The sequence below is a fragment of the Marmota monax genome, unplaced genomic scaffold, assembly GCF_021218885.2.
Source record: "Marmota monax isolate L192 unplaced genomic scaffold, Marmota_monax_Labrador192_F-V1.1 WCK01_AAM20220418_F8-fsc00137, whole genome shotgun sequence".
Taxonomy (NCBI): domain Eukaryota; kingdom Metazoa; phylum Chordata; class Mammalia; order Rodentia; family Sciuridae; genus Marmota; species Marmota monax.
Genome location: NW_026692854.1, coordinates 2,608,136 through 2,616,238, shown reverse-complemented (window position 1 = coordinate 2,616,238; position 8,103 = coordinate 2,608,136).

The following is an 8,103-nucleotide window of genomic DNA, read 5'->3' as shown; positions in this document are numbered from 1 at the left end:
TCGCCGGCAAGGGAAAACACGACACAGGATTCTTCTTTCAGCAGTTTATTCAGGCCTTGTTTCATGTATCATCTTCTAGTGACCCCCCGCCGAGCGCCCAAGCATAGCCTAATAAAGCTTACTCAAGTCCAATCCAAAGCTGCCACGCGGGGTTTTCTCATAGGGTGTTGAGGGACAGCACGCCAACTCTCCCAAATAAGGAGTTGTTTACCAAGATCCACAACGGAGACCGGCGCCATCTTCTAATGGCGGCAACGGGTCTACAAACACGGCTCACCACAATATAGAATACTTCTGCTTGCAGTTATGGAAGGACTTGCTTTACTCAGAGTAAATATTCATTGGGAAAATCTGTCCTTCTTCTGAAACTGAACCTGAAAGAGATATTCTAGTGTCATTCAATGTCAGTGTCATAGTCTGCAGTCTATGAGCAATGCAGATGGACATTTCTCCCTCGTGTGGTCTTGTAATCCAGATCTCATAGAACCGCTGATGGAAAATGCAATTACAAAGAGGATGGGGGTTTCTAAAAGTAAAACTGCAAAGGGCTGTTTTCATAAACATCATCTTGAGGCTTTGGGAACACAAGGTGGCATTAATTTGGTACCTAATAGACAAGTAAGCTGACATTTAGAGTGTCTACCATATGCCATGCACTCTTCCAAGCATATTTTAAATTACTAAATCCTCACAACAACCTCATGATCTAGGTATTGCTTTTATTCACTTTTAAAGTAAGTCACACATAAATTAGGAGACTTTCCCAAGGTTACACAGCCAGTAAGTAGAAAAGCTGCTATTGGAAACCAGTCACTCAGTCTTCAAAGTTCATGCTGTTAACCATAATGTAGCCTAAAGGTGGTAAGACAGGAGTTCTTGAATGAGACACCCTGCAAAGGCCTCAGGTAATTGTCACCATTACGACATTTACAGTTTTACGCCCCATGTGAGATTTGGCAGAACAAGGGGCTATGTACTAAAAACCTGAGAGTATGTGACTTCGGTAGCCATCAACTTGGATCAGCGGCAGCAACCCTGCAGTGGGAGGCTGAGGGGAAATACAAGTATGCAGAAGATTGCTCACAAATGACCGCAATAAAGATAGAATGAGGAGAGAAGAAAAATCATGCAAACCATATAGTATGGTGGTATTCACTCTCGGTGATATTCAGGTGAAGCCCACCTGAGACTTCCCCTACTGCACTTGAGAGATGGGAGAGAGCCAGGTATTGTGACACATGCTTGTAATCCCAGTAGCTCAGGAGGCTGAGGCAGGAGGATCACAAGTTCAAAGCCAGCCTCAGCAACTTAGTGAAGCCCTAAGTAACTTTGTGAGACCCTGTCTCTAAATAAAATATAAGAAGGGGCTGGGAATGTGACTCAGTGGTTAAATGCCCCTGGGTTCAATCCTTGGTACAAAGAAAACAAGAACAAAAAACAAACAAAAAAAGAAAGAAACAAAGGAAAAAGAGAGAGAGAGAGAGAGAGAGAGAGAGAGAGAGAGAGAGATGTAGAGCAAGAGGAGTAGGCCTCTCCCCACAGAGAAGGGCCAAGATTTGGGGGAACATTATGCAGGAAAGTGATATGACCTAATTTTTGGCCTGGCTTAACAAACAGAGTACATTTGTAATTACCATCCGCAATTATTAGTAGAGTTAAAAAGTCCCAAAGGTAGGGAATTTCAGTATCAAACAGGAGGAAGTGCGGGTAGCATTCCGAGACGATCCAACCTTGTCTTGCCAGTGGAACTAGCATAAGTTCTGATTTTAAGAAACTTAATTAATTCCACTCTTTTCCAACTTGGACCAAAGCTGGAGCAAGTCTTAAACTTCATTCTATCCCAGTTTCCTTGTTGAGAAATAAGAATCCAGCAGTCATTCTCCAACTTGTAAGGATTAATGTTAAGGCGAGAGCTACAGGAATAGCAGAACAATAACATCCTAGATAATGACTTAAACCTCCATATGAAAATTTATTTTTATTCATGGATGTAGCATATCATCCTTCAAGCATTATTTTGCAATTCTAGTGTGACTAAGAGGGCCATATGCCAAACTAACATTTTCATCATAAGTAGCAATTTAAATAGTGTATATAAATGAGGGTGATTCTATTTCAACTAAATAGAATATATTGGTGCATGTGCTATAAAGCTGGCCCAATAAAGAAAACCAAGCCTGGCATATTACTCCAAAATAATAGTAGAATTTAAAAACAGAACTCTCATATTTCCAAATAAAAATAATCTGAACATATCCTAATTGATGTTTTGCATAAAACATTAAATATTGTGGAGAAAAGAAAAGATGACACATGGCATCTGTGAAATCATAAATTTACAAAACCATTTTCCTAAGAGAAGAAGAATAAATAACTGGAAAAAGAACTAAGAATTCTGTTCATTCAGGCTTCTAAGACAGCTCTCCTATAAAGCTCTACTTACCCATGTTTCTGGTGTCAGAGACTTTATATCTTGTACCAATCAGACTGAAGAAGTATTCTAATAGCTCATTCTTACATTTGTCTACATGTTTTAGAACTCTGTAGCTGGTTATCACTGACTTCCTATATGCAGTGATCAAACTATTGCAATCATAGCCAAACCTTTTTTTTTTTTTTTAAAGAAAGTTATTATTATTATCATCATAAAACTTAGGTCTATCTTGCATTGTAACTTGCTACACAGAGATGTAAAATACATCTCAATGAGTCAACGGAAGCACCATAAATACTCTATTATGGGATATTAATGAAAGGGAATGACAAGGTCCTCATTGCTCTAGCTTAGCAAAGGGTATATAAAAGAGTAATAAATCAGAGGCTCCTCACAGCAGATTTGTGGTATTTAATGTACAAAATGTGGCCTGTGTCAGATATATAGCTGCAATGTTCCTAATCTATCAGTAAACTGATATATATCACAACAGCTACAATGACAAAACCCAATCTATTGATATCAGCCTCTGTCTTCTTGCCTTTATGTTTCCCTGACTCCTCTAGGTACAAGACAATCATTGAAACTTTACAAAGCCACATCTGTTGACTAAGCAATGTCTCTCATGGTGCACCATTAGAGAGTTCACTGTAAGTGATCTTAACAGGTTCCTGGTGAAAGTAGGAAAGTATGCTATAGGAAAAAAAAAAAAAGACATGCAAAGTATGCAAAATAATGGCTTCTGTGGCCATTTGCCAGAAACAGTCTGCTGTTTTAAGAACAGTCTTCACTTAGGTAACCAGTTCGATGGTGGCTACAGAGGGCTGAGCCTGTGGATCAATAGATGCATGTTTAGAGCGATGTTGGTTCCCTCTGGACCCTTATAAAGTATTTATTTCATATTCATCTTCCATCTTGTGCAAATTACAGCCAAAACAGTCTTTCATGGCCTGGCATTTCATGGGAAACAGGGTCTCTTTGGGAACCTAAAGAATAAGACTCAGTGGGGATTTTTAGCCTCTGGCTGCTTTATAAAATAAACACTTCAATAAATCCATTTACATAATGAAATTGTATCATCCATAAGAGATTTAGGAAATTGTGTCAAATGAAAGTAAACTACAGTTTGAGAGTGTGTTTCAGGAGATAGACAAGGGAATCCTTTTAAACCACATATTTTATATTTTGTTTTATTTCTCTGGGAGGGGTCTCTTCCCTCAATTCTAGAATGGGGAATGATCCTTGGAAACAACAGCTGTTTGCTCTTGCCATGTGCACCAATGATCATGATTTTGCTGAGGCAGCTTTTAAAATTCTTGGTGCCTTTCTCATTTTTTTTTAACCTTGTAGTTCATGTATTTGGTTAATAAGTATAGACTGTTGGCATCTTGGAAACACCCATGAGAACAAAACAAAGAGGCATCAAGGAATCATCCCAAACTTCTCTTACAACTGAACTGCTTTACTTACTTAAGATTCATTTTTCAGAGGCTCCAATTTCCTGCCAGGGAAAAGAAGCCCTCTGCACCTGTAAACTGCATTATGCACTTGCTTGCCCTTGTACTAGATCCAGAACCTTTCAGATACTACATTCAGTTCATTCCTTTGTAGAGACTGCCAAATGAAATTTTTCAACAGAAGAGAAAGGCAGTCAGAAATTTGCATTGTGAGATTTCTGCAAACTTGGGTCATTGTCTTAGGTTTTGTTCTTGTTTTTGGTTTTTTTTTGTTTGTTTGTTTGTTTGTTTGCTTTGTTTTAATATGGTCCCTTGATAAATAGAAAATGTCTGGTCATGTTGGAAAACCCAGATTAAAGTTTAAAAAAAGAGAGTTTTAAATTTTAATGAATAACACAATGAATGCTCTAATGTCCAATAAACATTTTAATTAATTGCTTTTTACTATCTTTCTCTGAGCAACTCTGTTTTTTTTTTTTTTTTTCAGATTCCTGAGTGGTTTTGGATCATGTTTCCCCAATGTCATAGCTGTCACCATCAAACATTCATTGAGCACTACTGTGTACAGGGCACCACAATCACTTGAGTTTTACAACTAATCAAAGAGCATTTTATAGAATTAAATAAACATTTCTAATTTGTATATCTATCTACTCTCCTTTCTTCCAACTGGAGCCACCTGCTTTTGGCTCTTTAAAGATCTAAGGGAGTCTTTAATCCCTGCTTTTGGGGAAAGGGGATGATTATGGAAAATTGGCTCTTAAAAAAAATCAGTGATGCCACTTACTAACTGCATCTGATTCTACAGCTAGCAATTGTAGTGGGTCACTAGTGGAGGGAATTTGGGGACGGTGTCAAATACGAAGAACTAAGAAAATACAGTTTTTTCTGATCTTTTCAAAAAACCTAGGATTGCACTGCATCAAAGATACCCCTTTCATTACTCTGAGCTCCCAATACACATGTTGTTATAGGTCTTTCAGTTTGGAACTGTTGTCATGACTATACAGTCAAGATCAACTTGGCTATGCCATCATTAGAAAGTCTTAGTGAATCTGTTGCAGGAATTTGTTGGAGGTCAGGTCATATTCCAAGAAAGCTGTCCAAGTAGCAATTCAGTGATGGGGCTATGCTTTTGTTTTTGTTTTGTTTTGTTGTTTTGTTGGTACAGGGGCATTTAACCCAAGGGCACTTAACCACTGAGCCACATCCTGAGTGACAAGATCTCTGTAGTTTGCGTATAGCCTCACTTAGTTGCTGAGGCTGACTTTAAACCTGCAATCCCCCTGCCTCAGCCTCCTGAGCCACTAGGATTATAGGCATGCACTACCATGCCCAGCAATCTGGGCTATTTTGATCTATGAAACTGCCATGTTACTGTGTGATTTCTAGATCACAGCATCAAGGGAAAAGATAGGTGAGATGTCACCCCACCCAATTCTTAATTACCTTATCAGAGAAGTTGCCTCAGTCTGGCTGGGCAACTCTTATTTCTACTTATTTCTCTCTTATTTCTACTGCATTTTTTCTGTCCCCTATCAAATGAGCTATTAAATGTAGACATATTTTTAAAATAAAATACTGTGTTAATTCAAATTATTAGTACTGACTAACCCTTTAGAAATGTACGGTAGAAGTCCTGTTTTCTTTTTATTACTCTAATATTTCCTCCTGTTATCACATAGTGTATTCCCTTAAATACTCATCTGTTTGATAAATAAACAGCAGAAGTGGAAGTTTTTTGAAAATCGTGACAGGATTTCTGGCTTAGTCTACACCTCCCCCAGCATGAGACATAGTTGTTGGAGTTTAATAAATGCTACTTCTGAGTGGAAGCATAAGGTTTTGGCAATGGGATCATGTCATGAGATGCAGTGTGAGGTGTGAGTCTTCACTTCTCTTTTGTCTTAATCTGTTTGTAAAGCCAGATGGTGTTTTATTCATCATTATTTTATTCTATAAAAAAATCTAATTAGCATGCATTAGTACTGTATCTTAAAAAATCTAGTCTTTATAAAGCCCTATATTGTTTTCTACTAACTATGTGCTGTATACATCCTTAAAGAATACAAGCTGCATTATCATTTTTATTTCCCTCTTTTATAAAATTAATAGAGTTTATTAAATGTTAAGGGGCTTGTCTTTCAACAAGTTATAGCTGGTTATATGGTTCACATTGGAAGAAACAGGAAGAGTGACAAGAAATATATTACAAGGGCCGTGCTTGTGATCAACAAGGGTGTCCAGGAGGGTTGGATATTAACATATTAATTGAGATATTAATCTATGGGCCAGCCAATTTTTTCCTTTGTTGTTAGTTCTGAAACTTCAGAAATGAAGTACCTACTCTTTCATAGTGGTTTCTGGATCCATGGATCCAACAAATAAATATTTGTTGAATTCACCAAGTTCTTACAAGAAGAGAGTTCTGGGCAGTTCAATTACATTAATGAAAAGAAACAGCACTCTTTCTCTACTCAAGGTAACTTCCTCTTAGTAGTCCAGTTTTTCCTGCCCCTATTGTGCCAAGTCTAATATGAACCCAACTTCACACCTGTGTAAACTCAAACAGTTCCAACTATTTGGATCAACTTCCTTGAATTTCATAGTTTAGGTTCTGAGTCCTTTCCACTATGCTCTGGGTCTACACAAGAAAAACACCCTTTCCTTTCCCCCCATTGTTAGGAATCCTGTTGCACCTATTCTCTCCTCTACAGAGGAAGTAGCTCCTCTACTTTGTGCTCCTCCTTTCTCCTCTCCAAGGTCTGCCTTGTCTTTGGGAATATAAAATATTGTTTTGCAAACAGGTAACTGAATCTCCTGCCTTAAACTTAGGCAAGTGTCTTCTTTGAGTCTTAGTTTCTGATTTCTTTTTCACAAAATTGATAAGCTAATTGAAAAAACGAGACTTCTGAGGGAAAGATTCAAGAGAAGTTACTAGAGTGTGAAGACAGGTGGATGCGAAAAATACTATTTTTGCAAATTCTAGATTCTGAAATGATGATAAAGTCATACTGATGAAAATAAGAGTGTGCTGTTATTCAAACATCTGAATCATTCCATCCTAGTGTAAACTCTGCAAAGTTAGTCAGTTGCCTTGTTTTTAATTCTGTCTTTTCTTCATTTATGCCAGGGGAGATTTTGCATTTGGGGGATCTTTTATCATGTGATTCATACTCTTGGCATTTATTTATGGAAATGGAAAATTCTCTTGCATCACACTCTGATAAAAACAGACTGGCATTTTCATTAACTTTTATAAGTTCAACTAAAGATCATAAGAGGATATTTTTCTTATATTTAATACATGTTGAACTTTACTTGGCAAAATTAGCGAGTTCATTATTCTGAAGATCTATTTTCCTTACATCTAGAATAAAAATAATTCAACTTTTCAGATCATTTTATTTTTGATTAAACTACAACTTGTCTAAGATTTTTCTTTCCCTTCCTCACAGCCTTCTTGTCTCCCAGACTCCTTGCCTGGTGCTGTATTTGTGGGCAAGAAATGACTCTCCTTTACCATCCTTTCTGAAACTGCTCTGGGAGATTCTGAGCACACTTCATTTTAATCACTCATCAAATCATTCTCTCAGATTGTATGTTGACTTCCTACCTTCCAGGTTCTGCCTTAGGTATTGAGAGCAAAATGGTAACTCCCCTCTTGGAACTTAGAAAAGAGAGACAGACTATAAACATAAAGGGAAATGTAAAGTATGAAAAATATAGAGATACCATGAATTATGGGGAAATTAAAGTGGGTTAATAGATCAGGAATATGCATATATGTATGTATGCATATATGTACAAAAACACACATATGGAAGGGTCAGGGGTCAAGTAGACAAATGAAGAGCTATTGCAATTATCCTACACCACATTCTCTAACTCATATTAAAATGAAAAGATTCAAAGGAGGACATAGTCACTTTATTTTGTTTGTATATGTAAAGTGTGATAATATCTAAATTTCTAGTTTTTCCTTGAAGTTCATAACCACATAAACTTTAAAAAAAACATCTATCTTTCTAGCTACTTAAAGCACTGTGTCTTCATGGATACATTTAGGAAACTGGAAGAATGGAAGATTAAACTAAAAAACAAATCCAATGTTACATGTCCTTATGTTTGTCTGTGTGCCTGTTTACCTATCTATCCATCACCTGCCCATCCTTCACTCATCCATCTATTCATTCATGCATCCACCTGACC